We start from the raw sequence: 20,274 nt of genomic DNA, 5'->3' as shown, positions 1-20,274 counted from the left end.
AAAGCACCCATACAAGTTATGATATGGAACGCTAATAACATCCTTAATAAAATTCTGGAACTCCAAAATTTTCTCCTAACTAAAGATATAGATATTGCGTTAATTACCGAAACGCATGCTAATCCCAGCAAAAGAATAAATATTCCAAACTACCGGTGTGACAGACTCAGCCATAAAGGTGGAGGAGTAGCCATTTTTGTCAAAAGCTCTATTCAATCCTGCCTCATCAGAGAAGATAGGTCCAATAATCACGAATTAGTAACGGTTTCGGTTTTACTACCTTCTTACGGCATCATCTACTTCAATTCTCTGTACAACCCTCCACATAACCCTCTAGATGAAGATTTTCTGAAAACATCTTATGTACCAATAATAACAACATACTGGCTGGAGATCTCAATGCAAAAAACACTGAATGGGCTTGCCGACAGACCAACAGCAATGGCAATACGCTCAAGAACTTCATTACTAACTACCCAGTCTACTTATACGCTCCAGATAACTATACCTACCTCCCGGAGAATGTGAGAGAGGGAGATATTCTCGACATTCTCCTCGCCAATATTTCCATACCAATCTTTATCGACTCTACAATAGACCTAACCTCTGATCATATTCCTGTTATTGCTACCCTTGGCACCAACAAAACTGCCAGTGAAAAATCCATCAATAAAACCGATTGGAAACGATTCTATGATATTCTTGAAAATAGCCCACCTAAGCTCAATAGCCTCAAAACTACCTATGATATCGAAGTAGCCATTGATATGCTTACTCACAGTATCAAGAATGCCTATAATTCAGCCACACAGAAGATTCCTGCAAACAAATTCCAGGAGATTCTCCCCCATAGCATTAGAACACTGATTAAAGAGAGAAATAAACTCAGAAAACGCTGGAACCGGTCCTGGGACCCTCAAATTAAGTCATACTTTATCTTTTTTATGTATCCGACTTCCCTAATCCTGACCATGAAATTAACAGATTCCTTGGCTGCTATGCGGATGATACTGCTCTTGCAGTAAAATCCCTTAGCCCCAATGCTGCAATATTAAAACTCCAAACTCTGATGCCTTTGATCGAACAATGGTGCAAGCTACGGCGTATTGTTATTAATGCTGAGAAATCTCAGCTTCTCATTATCAGCAGAAACAGAAAGACTCATCAAATACTCACTAATGATCTTAAACTCTTTGACAAAAATATTCCCATAGTCAGCAAAGCTAAATATCTTGGTATCACCATTAATCATAGACTCACCTGGACTGATCACATCAAAATTATTAAAGGAAAAGCCTATGGAAACATGAAGAATCTCATGCCTCTACTGGGAAATTACTCCGAGCTAAATCTTAAAAGCAAGAAACATATATATACAGCTATCATCAGGCCCACTCTTTGTTATGCGTCGCCTGCCTGGGCTACTATCAAAGATAAAGAAATTAAACAACTCCGAATCATTCAGAATAAATTTTTAAGGTTAATCACAAATGCGCATTTCTACGTCTCAAATGCCACCCCTAAAGATAGACCTCATCAAAGATTTCATTTTGAAGACAAATGAAAAATTTTTCAATAAGGCTCTTATTTGTCCCTTCATGAACCAATTTCAAGTCTTTAACTATGCTCCCTTGCCAGAAGACAGAGACCTGAGGCCCTGGGCGGCCAATCAATTCAATCAAAATTTTCCGACTTGACATCTTTGTATATATCTGTATATATTTTGCAATTGCTTTCAATTTATATTAATCCAGATTTTGCATTTACTCCAGCTTTTTATTATTATTAACTGCCGTGTATTACCCTTAATTATATTGTACATATGTATTATACTTAATTTTCTTTATTTCAGGATTTTATATCTTATGCATGTTTTATCTTTATATATTCCAGAATTACTTCACGCAAGTATTTATGTTTACTCACTAATTTATCAATTTACGCAAATTTTTATATTATGTATTTCTCCTCAATCTTCTATAATTAGGAAATTATTAGGAAAAGAGAATGCTTTCCCACCACCGCGTTTTCCAATAAGTCTGGTTCCCATTCTGTGACGCAGGGTCACCCCCTTTTCTCCTGACCTTTAGTCACAACCACCTAACTATAAGAACTACTGATTTCAGGTGCCACCACATATCAGGAGCCGGTAAAGCGGCATTCACTAGCTGCACACCGGCCATAGCAAAATGGATGGATGGATCTCTCACTCAGGGAGTGGATGCCGAAGTTGAAGGATTGCTTTTCCGATCTGACCGCCATGCCGCCTGACTGCATGAGACCTGAGACCACTGCCGTAATAATTGCTAAATGCCAATTGCTTATCACACGTTCATCTATAATCGCAGGATTAACTCCAATTAATTGTTCGCCTCTGTGCGGGTGTTCTACACCAATATTTTCTTCTACCAACCGGCTGATACAGCATGACAGAAACCAAATGGATTAAGGCTCTTAGTAGCCAAGGCCATTTTTGTAACAGTAATAGAATAGAATAAAAAGGCTCATCCAAAGCATTTGATAGGACTTGGCATATAGGAATTATTATCAAGCTCATACGACTTGACGTTTCGGCCCATCTAATTCATATAATTAATTCGTACCTCACTAATAGATCTTTTTCTGTACGAGTTAATTCTTTCATTTCGGCACCCCGTCCTATACTAAGCGGCGTCCCCCGAGGGTCACTTTTAGGCCCAATTTTGTTCAACATTTTCATAAATGACATACCAAAATCACCTAGTATCACTCTTGCACTTTATGCAGATGATACGGCCATCCTAGCTCAACACACACGCCTTGAAAGCTTGGTCCATATCATTCAGAGATATCTCTAGCCTTGAGCACTGGCTCATCACTTGGAAAATAAAAATTAATGTTGCTAAATGTGCTGCTATGATATTCAAACGTAGCCCCCTCCCGTACCACTGCCGTAATATTAAATTCTTTGATGACTATGTTCCCTGGTCAAATTCTTACAAGTACCTAGGAGTTGTACTTGATTCAAAATTAACCTGGCGCCTTCACATTGAAAATGTTCTCAACAAAGCGAAAGGTGCTAGAGCCCAACTTTACCCATTTTTAGCTCGAAAGAGCAATCTGTCAATTAAAAACAAAATCCTTCTCTATACATCCATTATAAGACCTGTCTTTATGTATGCATGTACAATCTGGGGTACTGCTGCAAAAACTCATGTGAAAAAACTTCAATCTTTTCAAAGTAAAACCTTACGTATGGCCCTGAATGCAGCCTGGTACGTCCGTACAGATGTGATTCATTCGGACCTAAATATTAAACCTGTAGATTACCATATTAAAAAGCTTAGTCAAAATTTATTCCTTAAAATTGAACAGATTGATAACCGAGCACTTCAGCAGATTCCAGCATACGATCCTGCTATTCGCAGCTCACAGAAGAGACCGAGAGCCGTGATTGGCCGAGAGTTTGGCATCTATCCGCCATCTAAAAGGGCAAGACACACCCTCTCAACTTAATGTGGCAGTTCAGTTCATCTTTTTTTTGTATCTCATTCTGAAGGTGCTCCGTCCCCTCGCTCGTCTCGTGGAGTTACTAGGACTAACACGTGGCAGCTTTGGTATCGACGAAGCAATTGTGCCATATTTGCTTATCGCACAGAATCACTCTGTGCAAATAATTTCTTGTGATTAACAAGAAATATCTTAGAATTTTGGTCGTTCTGCAACCAGAGTACCCTCCAAGCTTGCGTGTCGGCGCTTGACAGAGGCACTGGTTGTATTCATCGGAGATTCCACCTATTGCACACCCGGCGCGGTGCGGGCAAAGTGGCTCTTCGATTTTTTGTTTTTTTTTTTCTCCTGTTCCTGCGGTCGATACTCTCTTTGAGTATTACATGATACACAATGACAGATCATTTTAAGAATTCTGCTGCAATTCCACCAGATATCAGCCCAGAAAAGAATAGAGAAAAAATGTCGCACTCACCACCTAGCTCACCAATTTCAAAGATCATTGCTTATCCGGAAGAAAGAAAAAAGCTTTTCCAAAATGAAGCAGAAACTGATCAGTTCATCACGTATCTGGAAAAACAATTACACATCCTCTCCACTGTTGAGGAATGCGCTAGACTCTCTGCACTAGCTCAAGACATATTAACTAGTGAAACAATTACTTATCATGCTTCACATAGACTGCAACACTTCCTAATATGCATCTTAAACAAAACACGTGTATTAGAAGAAAACCAAGCAATTACTGAAATTGAATATCGTGACCAAAAAATTAAAGAATTAGAACAAAAAGTCGACCACTTAATGAACGCCTTACATGGAGAACCATATAAGGAGCAACGTAAAAGATATAGGCGCCGTTCTTCGGCTTCTACAAACTCCGACACAGAACAACTTGAACCTGCCATTAAAACCGCTAACAGATACAGTGGACTAGAAACAGAAATGAGCGAAATTAATATAAACAACAATGAGGAAAAAATGGATAATGAAAGTGAGGGTACACATAATCCGGCGGCCCCTGAGCCCTCGAACAGTAGAAAAATCAGAGTCCCGCCAATTATTATAGATGATGTCCCTCAAGCTGATAAATTCCTGGCTGAGATTAGTGTTCAAACAGGGAAAACAATTACAGGCCAATTAAAAGGCACCAAATTGCATGTGACTCTCCCTGATGCAGATGCTCACAGATATGTGAGAGAAGTCATTAAGGAGAAAAAGTTAAAATCACACACTTACCAACTTCAAGATGAAAAGGTTTTAAAAATTGTCATACGAGGACTTCCTGTTACTATGGACCATCAGTACATAGTACAAGAATTAAGAAATCAAGGATATGGAGCTACCTATATATCTAATCTTAGAAATAGACGTGAGAACAAACCAATGCCGCTCTTTCTAGTGCATTTGCCAAGAAACGAGCAAAACAAAACCATTTACAACCTCACTTACATTGGCTATCTCAGAGTTACCGTAGAGGCACTTAAAAGAAAACCAGGACCTCCACAGTGCTATAGGTGCCAGGGGTTCTTCCACAACTCATTATTATGTACAAGAGAATGGGTGTGTGTGAGATGTGGGGGCCCACATCGATCGACGTCCGGCGAATGTAAACTAAAACCAGATGAACCTGCAAGGTGCTGTCACTGCGGGGGACCACATCCTGCGTCCTTTTCCGGTTGCCCGGCTATACCAAAGACAAAAAGGAAAACTGACAATTTCATCCCAAGCCAGCCGCCTGCCAATAACCCCTGGACAAGCAATTCAGAAAATTTCCCGCCACTCACAGAACCAGCTGCTGCAGCCCAGACAGAAACCTCAGAGATAATGCAAAGCTCTGATGACCTCTTCAGTCTCCAATCGCTAAAAGTCATATGGAATGACATCAAAAACGGAATAAAAACAATCAAACAAAAAACTTCAATATTTGACAAAATAGAAATAATAGTGGACATTATTGAAAAAATCACTAGTCACATTTAACTCTCCAGCAGCAAATAATAACAGATACTACAGCATTCTCACTTGGAATGCCAATGGACTTTACTCCAGAAAAGATGAATTAAGCGATCTCATATTAAAATTCGAGCCGGATGTTATTTTAGTGCAGGAAACTCATCTCAAGCCAGCCAGGACGGTCCTCTTTCCAAATTACTTTGCCTACAGATGTGATAGACTCTCAGGACGAGGCGGCGGGGTCATCACGTATGTTAAAAGCAGTATCTCACACTTCCACAAGCCAGTGCTCACAAACAGCTTTGAAAACGTCAACGTCATTATCACAATTGACAATACCTCATTTGCAATTACCAATATTTACATACCACCCACAAATCACCTTAACATTACAGAACTCAATAGCCTGATCACTATACACCCCAAATCAATAGCAGGAGGTGACTATAATGCAAAGCACCCTAGCTGGAATCCTGGACGAGCAAACAGAAACGGCAACTTACTTTTTGATCTCATTAATCAAAATCATTACTCACTGATAGCACCAGAAGAACCCACGCATTTCTCCCTAAACAGATCTACAATTATTGATTTCTTCATCGCAAGGGATTTTCCATACCAGCATGAAATTACCTCAATCCCAGCACTTTCTTCAGATCACAATCCAGTATTACTGAAAATTTTTACAAATGCTAGCCCTCCTTCACTACTACGCTCAATTGGTGTTACAAACTGGCCCAAATTTACTAATATTATTTCCAGTACAGTCCCAGGCAACCCCCTCATTAATAATAAAGAGGATATTGATAAGGAAATTGAACAATTCACCAATCAGATCAAAGCAGCCATTAATGACGCTACTAATACATTCTATGTCAACAGACGTTTCCAACCCCTTCCACGCAACATAAGGGAGCAGATTATCATAAAAAATAGAGTACGCAAATTCTGGCAAAACACCCGAGACCCTCAGGCCAAACGCAGACTAAATTCACTCCAAAACAGTATAAAAAGAGCAATCAAGGAGTACAAAAGCAGCAAATGGACAAATTTTCTAAATACACTATCCACTGAAGATAACTCACTGTACGACATCTCTCGTAAACTCAAAAACACTTATAAGCAAATCCCCCCCTTACATGGACCGTCGGGAATGGTTTACTCTGATCTTGACAAAGCCAACACAATAGCAGATGTCATTCAAGACTCTTTTACACCAAATCCAGTCCCTTATGACAATGATCATATTGATCACGTCAACACAGTGGTTGATAGCTATCTTGGCATTCCAGCTCCACTAAATTTCACCTTTCTTGCCACACCAACACTTGTTGCACAATTTATCAGTGCACTTAAAAATAAGAAAGCCTCTGGCCAAGACAGGATCCCAAATAAGGCATTAAAAAATCTCCCCATAAATGGAATTACATACATTACTAAACTCATCAATGCCATTATCAAATACTCTTATTTCCCATCAGCCTGGAAAAATGCGTCTATCATAGTATTCCCAAAACCCAAACAGAATAATACATTTCCACAGAACTACAGGCCAATAAGCCTGCTTAGCAGCCTATCTAAAATCACGGAAAAAATTATTTTGTATTTCATTCACAAAAACATTCCAGTCAGCCATTACACACCCTCAGAACAGTTTGGTTTTCGTCATTCACACAGCACTACACATCAGCTTCTAAGAGTCATCAATTACATTACAGATGGTTACAATGCCAAAATCCCCACAGGAGCAATTTTCTTAGACGTGTCAAAAGCATTTGACAGAGTATGGCATAAAGGACTCATCTACAAACTTATCAAGTTGGACTTCCCAGATCATCTTATTCGACTTATAGCTTCATATCTTAGTAATCGCACATTTACCATCAAAATTCGCAATACGCACTCCTCCATACGACCCATTACAGCTGGCGTCCCCCAGGGAGCAGTTCTTTCCCCCCTACTCTATAATATCTATACATATGACATACCCAAAGATGACACTATCACACTAGCACTGTTCGCCGATGATACGGCCATTCTCACGAGGGCAATACATACAAATCACATTCGACTTCAATTACAGCATTACCTCATAGCACTCGAGCACTGGTTCACACTTTGGAGAATAGCAATCAACACTAATAAATCAAAAGCAATCATCTTTCGTAAAGGTACCTCGAATTACACCCCAGCACCACCCCAAATTTTTGATGATGATATAGAATGGGTCTCCGAGGTGAAATACCTAGGGATCACTCTGGATAGCAAACTCACCTTTAGGCAACACTTCAGTGCTGTCACAGAAAAATTTAAAATGACAGCGGCCACTATGCGGCCTCTCTTCGGCAGACACAGTGTACTTTCCATATCCAACAAAGTCATACTTTACAAAATGATACTCAGACCTGCTCTACTCTATGCCTGCCCTATATGGGGACAAGCGGCAAAAATGCACATAAAAAAAACTACAAATTCTTCAAAACAAAATGCTTCGTGAAATTGTAAATGCACCTTGGTTTATCCCAAATAACACCATTCACACAGATCTCAATATCAATACCATTGCAGAATATATACGCAAACTCTCCACCAACTTCTTTCAATCAGTCCAATTTCATCATAATCTAGAAATATCAAACCTTCGATATACTCCAATCCCTGTTGAAAAACACAGGTACCCAGCACATATACTTGCCCCATAACACAGGCTTTAATACTGACACCGTCACTACAGCTACCACTATACAAAAGCACTACATTACCTTTCACGTCACTGCTAGACTAGTGTGGCCCCGCCACCACCGCCTCGCCGGTTGAAGAACGGCTCACCTCAATTCTATGCTCAAACACCAGTCTCGGACAGCTCATTAACGAACTCTAACTCCTGATATTTTTAATATGAAACATAGTAAAAGAGCGCTTCGCGCTCTGACACTATTACAAAGCATATGATCTTCGTCGTCAACTTAATGTGAATCCCATCCGTTTTGTCATCTGGAATGCCAATGGCCTCCAGAACCGTTTATATGAACTTCATAATTTTCTACAGTATCATGATATTGATATTGCTGTGATTACCGAAACGCATGCGCAACAGTGTCACCGTCTCAGGATTGCAAATTATTTACTTTACAGGTGTGATAGAATTAGTCACCGTGGTGGAGGTATTTGTATATACGTTAAACGCACGTTACAATCATGTTTAATTAAGAAAAGCAGACTTTAACTGTGAACTAGTTACAGTTTGTGTGACGCTACCAGTTTTTAAAAATATTTATTTCACTGCTCTATACAACCCGCCTAATAACAGGCTTAGTGATAACTTATTAAATGCTTTTTTGCCAAGTGATATCCCGACCGTCCTTGCAGGGGACTTAAATGCAAAGAATACTGCCTGGAACTGTCGACGATCCAATGCAAATGGCAAAATATTATATAATTACATACTTAATAATCCTATTGTAATTCATGCACCGAATGATTATACTTATCGTCCAGGTAGACTCGAGTACTCTGATATATTAGACATCGCTTTGTCTACCACTACTATTCCTATTACTACTGAAGTACTTCAAGAACTCTCATCTGACCACCTGCCCGTTATCGCTTATCTGGGAATTAATAGAACTGAAGCTCGTACTCTTAACACAACTACTGACTGGTCTCTTTTTGAAAATCTTATGAGTGATCGTATTATTCCTCTCTATAACCTTAATACAGTGCAAGGAATTCAAAATGCGGTTTCTGCACTTACTGAAAATATTAAAAGTGCTATTGCTGAAGCAAGTGACACTAAACCACTTAAAGATAATAGCCTTCGACTTCCTAATTACATTCGCATCAAGATTAGACAACGCAACAGAATGAGAAAATCCTATCACGTGACCTGGGACCCAAGAATAAAACGCGAAATCAATAAACTTAATAAAGAAATTCAGAAAGACATAAAAAATTATAGAGAAGAATTATGGTGCGAGAAATTAATTAGTATTAACACTAGAGATGGGTCATTATGGACATTAATTAAGAATCTTAAATCTCACTATACTACAAATCGCCCTCTTACCCATAATGGAGCTCTCGCAGTCACTCATCAGGATAAAGCAAATGTGTTTGCGACCTACCTAGAGGAACAATTTACACCCAATGAATGGCCAAATAATAAGGACTTTGAACATAGCACATTGACACATGTCAAAGACTGGTTATATTCCCCCACTGCTAGAAACTTAATTAAATTCAGCAATCCAGCTGAGATTAAAGAAATTATCAAGAAACTTCATCCCAGGAAAGCACCGGGAATAGATGGCATCACAAATAAAGCTATGAAATGCCTTCCCAGAAAAACTATCGGAATAATAGCAAGTATTTTTAATGCTTCCCTTACATCCTCATACTTCTCCAAATCATGGAAAACTGCTAAGGTCATCTTAATACCAAAACCTGGAAAAAACCACTCACAAGCTGACGGATACAGGCCCATTAGTTTACTGCCTGTATTAAGTAAAATATTTGAAAGAATTATTCTCAGCCGAATGAAAAATTATCTTCAACTTCTTCCGCCGGAGCAGTTTGGCTTTAGAGAGAAGCTCTCGAGCGCAAAACAACTTCTTCGTATTACGGAGTATTCTGGAGCTGCTTTACATAACAAATTGAATGTTGTTATCCTCATGCTGGACGTAGCGAAAGCTTTCGACCGCGTCTGGCATGAGGGACTCATTGCAAAACTAATCAACCTTAATTTTGAAAGAGAAATTCTTCTGATCATCCTCTCATTCATCTCGGACAGGACTTTTAAAGTGTACGTGAAAGGAGCTTACTCCTCAGAACGTAATATGCAAAGTGGACTACCTCAAGGGTCTTGTTTAGGCCCTGTACTCTATTTATTTTATGCTGCAGACTTCCCTAAACCCAACAGTAACGACTCTATCTTTGCATGTTACGCAGATGATACTGCCCTGGCAGTTAAGTCTGCGAACATTAACTTCGCTATTAAGAAACTACATGCCTTCATTCCAAGAATAGAGTCATGGTGCGCGAATTGGAAAGTGAAGATTAATGCTCAAAAATCTCAATTATTGATCATTCGCAGAAGGAAAAGAAATAAGCAACTGAAGAATCACCTTCTCCTCTTTAATGAAAGAGTTCCTATAGTGAAAAGTGCCAAATATCTCGGAGTCACTCTTAATGATCGTCTTACTTGGACTGACCATATCAACAATGTTCGAACCACTGCACTACAAATTATCAAGTGTTTGCTTCCTATACTCGGTAAATACTCTAGAATGGATTTGGGCAAGAAAAGACTTGTTTATCTCTCCACAATTAGACCTATTTTGACTTATGCATCTCCTGCCTGGGCGGCAGCCAAAGACTCAGATGTGAACAAACTCCAAATCGTTCAAAATAAACTCCTGCGTATTATCACGAACGCACACTATTATGTCCGCAACAAGACCCTCCATGAGGACCTCAAAATTGATACCATCGCGGTACATCTGCGGAAACTTAACGATAAATTCTTCAAAAATGCGCAGGAATGTAACTTTATGAATCATTTCAACATGTTTCATTATGAAGTTCTCACCGATGATCGATTTCTTCGACCTTTCGCAGCTTACATACTCAGTGGAAACGAAAATTTCCCCACCTAATACCAAGTTAGTGGAAATTTTGATCTGTACATAGTGATTTTACTCTTATTTTCCTTTACTTTACTCCAGAATACTGCTTTTCTTCAATATTAAAGAAGCACTTTTAAAAGTCAGCGCCTGGGAGAGTGACCTCCCACGTGACCTAAGAACTTGAGTTCTATGTTCAGCCTTGTTGTAGGATTTTCTGCATTTTTTAGGACTGAAATTTCTGGTATTCCTTATATTTATCATACTGAAGAACATGAGAAAAATAGTGATTTTTCGCTATTGCAACCCATTATTTAATTATTTTACTGTTTTCATCAGTTTTGGACAAGTTTACGCTAAGCGAATCAGAATGCCTGATTCCGCTCACGTGATATGTGACTTATTCTAAGTATACTCTGGGATAGACATTTTGAATTTGTTCATAGGCAGTGCTCTTCATAACCACCAGAAAGTTGCATTACTCATGCTTGACGTGGCCAAAGCTTTTGACCGCGTCTGGCATGAGGGGCTTATTTTCAAATTAATCAAGCTAAACTTCTCTCCAGATATGACCAAACTTATTCATTCCTTCATCAAAAATAGAAAATTCTTCGTTTCTTTTGGACAAGACACTTCAAGTTTCAAGTACATCCGTGCCTCTCGCTCAAGGCTCAATTTTAGGACCTATACTTTATCTTTTTTATGTATCCGACTTCCCAAATCCTGACCATGAAATTAACAGATTCCTTGGCTGCTATGCGGATGATACTGCTCTGGCAGTAAAATCCCTTAGCCCCAATGCTGCAATATTAAAACTTCAAACCATGATGCCTTTGATCGAACAATGGTGCAAGCTATGGCGTATTGTTATTAATGCTGAGAAATCTCAGCTTCTCATTATCATCAGAAACAGAAAGACTCATCAAACACTCACTAATGATCTTAAACTCTTTGACAAAAATATTCCCATAGTCAGCAAAGCTAAATATCTTGGTATCACCATTAATCATAGACTCACCTGGACTGATCACATCAAAATTATTAAAGGAAAAGCCTATGGAAACATGAAGAACCTCATGCCTCTACTGGGAAAATACTCCGAGCTAAATCTCAAAAGCAAGAAACATATATATACAGCTATCATCAGGCCCACCCTTTGTTATGCGTCGCCTGCCTGGGCTACTATCAAAGATAAAGAAATCAAACAACTCCAAATCATTCAGAATAAATTTTTAAGGATAATCACAAATGCGCATTTCTACGTCTCAAATGCCACTCTGCATAAAGACCTAAAGATAGACCTCATCAAAGATTTCATTTTGAAGACAAATGAAAAATTTTTCAATAAGGCTCTTATTTGTCCCTTCATGAACCAATTTCAAGTCTTTAACTATGCTCCCTTGCCAGAAGATAAAGACCTGAGGCCCTGGGCGGCCCATCAATTCAATCAAAATTTTCCGACTTAACATCTTGTATATATCTGTATATATTTTGCAATTTGTTTTCACTTTATATTAATCCAGATTTTGAATTTACTCCAGCTTTTTATTATTATTAACTGCCGTGTATTACCCTTAATTATATTGTACATATGTATTATACTTAATTTTCTTTATTTCAGGATTTTATATCTTATGCATGTTTTATCTTTATATATTCCAGAATTACTTCACGCAAGTATTTATGTTTACTCACTAATTTATCAATTTACGCAAATTTTTATATTATGTATTTCTCCTCAATCTTCTATAATTAGGAAATTATTAGGAAAAGAGAATGCTTTCCCACCACCGCGTTTTCCAATAAGTCTGGTTCCCATTCTGTGACGCAGGGTCACCCCCTTTTCTCCTGACCTTTAGTCACAACCACCTAACTATAAGAACTACTGATTTCAGGTGCCACCACATATCAGGAGCCGGTAAAGCGGCATTCACTAGCTGCACACCGGCCATAGCAAAATAGATGGATGGATGGATTTTGAATTTGTAATATATGTATTTTGTGTTAACATTTGTTCTGCATTTATATTGTTATTTTGTAACTTTTACTAAAATTATTGCTTTCCTGAAACATCTTCGACTGTTATAATGAAACCATGATTCTGTTTACACCACCCCCATCACGTTATCATGGACTCAGAATTTCAACTTACAGGACTGCTAGATTGTATTATGTGATGAAATTTGGTTTATTCCATATGTTGTTACTCTGATGATTACTAGAAAAATTTCCCTTTTAAGTAATTATTTCTGCAAATTTGTACATTTAAGGTTTTCTTCAGCATTTCTAACCTGAAATCTCGCAACGTATTAACGACTTCTTCACACCTCACGTGACAAGGTAGTCACGCCCTCTCAACATCTGCAATCCTGACTTAGGTCTCACTCATGTATTCTCCTACTTTCAGCGCTCTATAGCAACTAACTCAGACAGCCGGAACAAAACTTGCAAATCCTGCAAGTTAATCAGCGGCGCATCCAGCGGTACTTGGAACTTGGAATCTCAACTTCAGTTCCAGCCCCCACGCCATGAAGGAAGGACGTCTCTTCAGCGAGCTGCCATATAATTGCTTATTTCATCCTCTGCTACTACTATCAAGATCTTTAAGCAAAGTTATCAATCTGTTTACTTAAGAATCACATCTCCCGCATATTTCAAATCTGCCTATGAATATTTTCATCGCGATCTCAATAATTATTTGCACTCTCCAACACAAGCCACATGCCAATGAGCCTATTAATCGTAAAATCTTTCCTATCCACTTTTTGCTTTAGTGTTTGTACTGTGTATAAAAAACCAAAAAAAGTATAAAATATAAATTACAAAAAAAAATTTTAAAAACCTAAAAACTTATAAAAAGATTATGATACTTAAGTTTTTATTTCTCATCTCTATCCCTAAACTTTCTTGAGCCTGTGGCTCCCTCTAGTGTGCATCAAGTAAATCACTTATGCAAAATTTTTCCTATTCCTATCCCTACTAGATATGGTTCACGGGGTGCCCCTTGCTCATTGAATGGCCGGCACCCCATCTCCTACCGCGATGGACACCACCTCACCTCAGCTATCATCGATCTCTTTACCATCTACCTCTGCTCCGGAAAGCATTTCTTCTACTCCAGTTCCTGATTCCACTCCTGTTCCAGACCCGGACACCTTATTAATAGAGCTAAAGCAACTATACCAGCTGAAGGCGCGATTTACGGACCTTGAACAGACCCTAGCGAGAAGCAAGAGGGCGACGCCGCTAGCCAACTTTGATCTGAAGCAAGTCCAGCAAGAAAGTCAGGTAGTTTTATCTTCCCTCACTAATCTTGCCAAACGCTTAAATCTGCCACTTTTTAGCATTCCTCCTACAGAGGAGGAATGTATAAGCAAAATCTTATCTGTAGTTAAAAAGAGCACCAATGATTCCTTGGATAGACCCGTCTATGATCATAGACAGAAATCTAAAACTAATATCTCAGAAAATAAGAAAACTAATTCTCCTAAAAAATCAAAAACTAATTTAAACCAAAGCACTGAAAAAAAGAGTATCTTAGCTCCAGCTAGACTTCAAACTGAAAAAATAATTAACTCAACTAGCGAAAAAATTCAAAACCTCAACCTAAATAAAAGAAATAGCCAAACCAATCCAAAATCAAAGAAAATTAGAATAACCGATAATGAAGGATTTACTGAGCCTCCCCGCCATTTAGTCTCTAAAAGCGTGGGAAAGCAACCGCAAAGCAAGTCTGAACCGGTCGCTTCTCAAAGCCTCCCCCCCTTTTGGAGCGAGCGCCGAGAGAACGACCCCCCCCAATCAGAAACCAGTCCTGCAGCCGCAGATGAAAGAATAGAATCAGAGGAGCAAGGAGAGAGCAGTACTCCCCCCCCCCACCCGATCGCGAAGAATACCTTATTTCTTCGTCGATCCCAAAGATTTCGAATTTCTAGTAACAGTAATACAAAATGCTGTACCTTCGGCCCAGTGCCAAATGAAGGGGAAATATTTACGCATTGCTGTACAAGCTGAAAACGACTACCGCACCGTTGCGTCTATTCTTAACACGCACGGTGCACAATACAAGTCTTTTAATCTCAAACAAGATAGACCCATTAAAGCAGTCATTAGGGGCCTTCCCATTACTGCCAAGCCAGAAAAAATTTCACAAGAACTTACTTATATTGGTTACAGTGTTTTAAGTGTAACACAATTTAAAAAGCACAAAACCCGGCACCCCATGCCTCTATTTCTTATCCAGTTGAACCCATCGTTAAATGCATTCGATATTTTCGAAGAAACCTCAATGATGGGTTTAGATATTAGCATTGAGAAACACATCGGCAGGAAAGGACCAAGCCAGTGCTGGCGCTGTCAGGGTTTCTTCCACAGCTCAGCAGTATGTACTTTGCCTCTCAGGTGTCTGAAATGCGCTGGGCCGCATTACGCAGCTCAGTGTACGAAGGACCCTGATGCACCTAACACCTGTGCCAATTGCCTTGGCAGCCATGCCAGTAACTGGCTTCACTGCCCAAGACACCCCAATAATCGCAATAAAAAGCAAAAAAACCCAACTTTCGGAAAAGGTGCCGGGAATACTAAATTTGTACCCGCTCCAACTCCTGCTCCTCTCAGCAGCACGGATCCCCTTTTCTCCACAATTGTTTCCGGACATAAAAATAATCCGGGACTTCCCCAGCCAAAGCCTCAGCGTACCAGCCCTTCTCCTATCCGGATGCAAGAGCAGCTTCGCAACCAGACGCCACCACCAGCAGCCCAGGTTCCAGCCCCGACTCCTGACGACGGAAGCTGCACAGATACTCTGCGCAGCGTATTCCAAATCTCAAGGGAATTCGGAATTCAACATTCTACACTCCTTCAAGCATTCCGGGAGGCTCTGCCGAAGCTCAGACTTGTCTCATCTGGGCCGGAGCGAGCCTTCTGCATCTATGAGGCGTACTGCAGCCTTCTCAATTAAATATCCAAATTCAATAGCCCAGCAGCAGAAGACCCCATCTCAATAGCATTCTGGAATGCCAACGGCATCAAGAAAAAAATACACGAAGTCCGGGATTATATTAGTGAGCACCACTTGGACCTCTTCCTCATTTCTGAGACACACCTGGTTGAGGGACTTAGCGCGAATATCGCGAATTATATCTGCTACCGCAATGACAGAGCGGATAGCAGTGACACTATTCGTGCTAGTGGCGGTACTTCCATTTATATAAAACGCTCCTTGAAACATTCAAGAATTCCAACTCCACAATTAGAGGCTTTAGAGGCAACAATTGTACAAATTTATCTCCCAAATTGCCCCCCCCATAGCAGTAGCGTCCTGCTATATGCCTCCGAGGCGGGGACCTGTCTTTATCCCCGACCTCAGAAAACTTTGTGGAATTTCTAATAACCTGATTATTGCAGGAGATCTCAATGCTCGTCACAGATCTTGGGATTGTGTCACTGCCAACAACTATGGCGACAAACTAAAAAACTGGGCTCAGGACGCCCATATCCAAATTATTGCGCCAAATGCACCTACCCATTATCAGTTTCCTGGGGGTATAGGTGCTCCCTCCATTATTGATTTGGCTCTCTTCAAAAATATTCCCTTAGCTTATTCGATAGAGGTGATACAGGAATTGTCCTCTGACCACTATCCAGTACACCTGACCCTTAACTCTAACAAAATCAATGAAAATTTACCGGCGCAAATCTCAACAAGTTGGGATGACTTTCGGTACGTTTTAGAATCTGGTATTCTCCCCCCTATCCAAATTAGCAATAATCAGGAAGTTGACTCTGCCATTCAAAGGCTCAACCAAACCCTCATAAACGCATTTAATGCGGCTTCCAAACCTAAATTTAAAACAAATTATTCCAAATTACCGGCCAATATTAAAGAAAAAATCAAAATTAAAAACCGCCTTCGCAGAGATTGGCAAAACACAAGATTAGAATCTATTCGAACTCAACTGCGAAGGATCCAGAACGAGATTAAGTCTGACATTAAGAAATTTTCAGACGAAAAATATACAAACTATCTTAAGTCCTTAAAGACTTCTGACAATAGCCTCTGGGTTGCTAGCGCACGGCTTCGCAAACCAAAACATGACATTCCCCCCCTAATGGGCACGGTCAATGACCGGATGGCACTCACAGACACCGAGAAGGCTGAACGCATTGCGGACAGCCTCCAAACACAATTCTCACTAAATACTGGACTCATGTTCGATTCCTGTGCTCAGCACACGCATGAAGTCCAACACCAAGTTGAAACTTTTCTCTCCTCAGATCAAACTGAGGAACCCATTATCGCAACCATGACTGAGATTTCTACCTTCATCAAAAATCTCAAACCTACGAAGGCACCCGGCCTAGATAGGATTTCTAATCGCATGATTAAGAATTTACCTGTCAAATTTGTATTTTACCTAGCTGTTTTGATGAATTCCATGCTCAGGTTAAAATACTTTCCAAATAGCTGGAAAAATGCCTGCGTGATTCCTATTCTAAAACCTGGAATGGACCCAAAGGTCCCTCAAAATTATAGACCGATCAGTCAAAATTATAGACCGATCAGTCTTCAATTAGTAAGATTTACGAAGCTATACTGCTTAGATACCTGAATGATTTCTGCCGAAGCCGAAATATCATTATTTCTCAACAATTCGGTTTTCGTGCTAAACACTCCACTCAGACCCAGCTACTGAGGGTAGTAGAAATCATTCATACAGGATCTCGCAGTGGAAAGCCTACAGCTATTGTTTACTTAGATGTTGCAAAGGCTTTCGACAGGTGTTGGCATATCGGAATTTTATTCAAGCTCATGCGACTTGAAATTCCTGCTAACTTTGTGCACATAATGCACTCTTATCTCAGTAATCGTTCCTTTTCTGTCAAAGTTAAAAACTCTATTTCTTCTCCTAGACCTATCCAGGCAGGTGTACCTCAAGGAGGAATAATTAGCGCACTGCTTTTCAACTTGTATGTAAATGACATACTACAATCACCCAGTGTTGATCTCGCACTTTATGCAGACGACACAGCCATCATCTCACAGCACTCATCACTACACCTTACTCTCATGCACCTACAGCAGTACTTATCAGACTTACAGTCCTGGCTCGTTACCTGGAAAATCAAAATTAACGTTGCCAAAAGTGCCGCCACCGTTTTCTTCTCCAGGAAGAGGAATGTCCATAATCAACTCCAACCACTCAGGCTCTTCGAAGAGGATATACCCTGGGTGGACTCATATAAATATCTAGGAGTTTATCTTGATTCGAAGTTACTCTGGAACACCCATATCAACTATGCAATAGCCAAAGCCAGAACAGCCAGAACGCAATTATTCAGCCTCATCAATAGAACCAGCCATCTCTCCCTGAAAAATAAAATCCTACTCTACAAAAGCACCATCTTTCCTATACTCACCTACGCCGCAGCAATATGGTCAACAGCAGCTAACAGCCACCTCAAGAAAATTCAAGTGTTTCAGAGTATTACACTTCGTATCTTGACTAACGCTCACTATTATGTCCGAAATGAAGTGCTTCATAATGATCTTCAAATTCAACCCCTGGATGCCTATTTCCGGCACAATTCGGCCAAATTCTTTAATAGATTAACGTTTATAGATAACCCGGTCCTGCACTCACTCCCTGTATACAATCCGGCAGAACCTAGTTCTGCCAAGCGACCTAGGAGCGTTCTCTCGAGAACATTTAACATCTTTCCTAGGAAGCCAAAACGGAGGTGTTTGCTTGACTAGGGGAATCTCTTAATTCTATCTAAAGCACTTCACGGGCCTAACCCGACAATTCTAAATTATTTCTCCTACCCCTGGACCTAATCCAGCCTCATTCATCGTGACAAATAAATCCGTGCTGCTCCGTCCATCATATCTCCCTTTGCCATGACCTTTACCACTCATCAAAGAATGTATCATAATAAAACAGATTCGATTAGTAAAAATCATCATCAATATTTTAACCTGATCAACACTCTATCTTAATACCTTAAATTTTTCTATTAAAGCTTTAACAATTAACACAAAACTTATACTAATCCCTCAGTATTGAATTCATGTATTTAATTTCCAGGCACAATCATCAAGCTTGCATTTCTTCAATTACAACTCCAGCCAGAAAAGAAACCTTCTAAATATCACGCAAAAATAATCCCCTCCAAGTTTAAAGTTTAACCTCTCCGCTCCTAGCTTCTCTTTCCTTCACAATAGCCTTACCCTTCCCCCCCTCCACTCCTCGCACCATGAAAAAAGTTCTCCAGTTATTTTCGCAGTTAAGCGACTAACGGTTTCTCCACGGGTGGTCGGAGTGAAAACTCCCCCCCGCCTAACCCTTCGCTCCACGTTTCTCCCCTCTCCTCTGCCATTCTTGTCCCCCTTTAGCCATCTTTGGTCTTCGGACCGGCACTCTTCCCATGCTCATCCCAAGGCATTAGCGATTCCGCTGCTTTTCAGAGTAGCCAAGACATAACCTTTCCCGGGGCCAGAGGCCAGTTCCTCTCACCCCAGTTCTCATCCAACAGTCTTGATTTCATTGAAATCGACTGCTTTCTCTTCGAACTTTCTTATCGCACAGGTCTCTAGACCCTTCCTTAGCGAAATTGAAAGTCAAAGGGATTTCTCGTCCCTTGAGTGGACTCCTCATTCATTACTGGTTTTTAAACCCTTAACGGTCCTCACTCCTCTCTTTAGCTATGCTTTATCTAAATTATTCAATATTTCTCTTAACGAAGTTGTGGAGGTTATTGCATTTATTTGCAAAGGTACTCCGTAAGCAAAACGCCTTGGGCCTTGCTCATTGCAATGGCTGCTAACAGCGACGGACGTACGAGCTCTGAGCTCCGTAATGTCAAAGCGAATAGTATCCTGATTACGGCGCCGCCAGCGGGCAATCAACCTTCTTCTCCACCACCTTTGATGATACAAACTGAAATGGAAATATCTGCAACTACTCCACCTGCCTCTCCTTCACCGCTAGAGCTATCCAAGAGCGCGATCCAGATTTACTCACTAAAGAATCGGCACACAGACCTCATTTTCGACATCCAGCGACTGCAGCGAACGGACACTCCGAATAAGGACCAGATGATCAAACAGTTAAAGGATGAGGGTGAGAAAGTTTTATTTTCCCTACATACCCTATGTTCTAAACTCGGCATAAATTTATTCACCCTGCCTGCCACTGAAGAGGAATTC

Source organism: Stegodyphus dumicola, chromosome 11, assembly GCF_044657685.1.
Source record: "Stegodyphus dumicola isolate Sdum_Otavi_A_Nest chromosome 11, ASM4465768v1".
Classification (NCBI taxonomy): Eukaryota; Metazoa; Arthropoda; class Arachnida; order Araneae; family Eresidae; genus Stegodyphus; species Stegodyphus dumicola.
Note: the sequence above shows the minus strand (reverse complement) of the source record.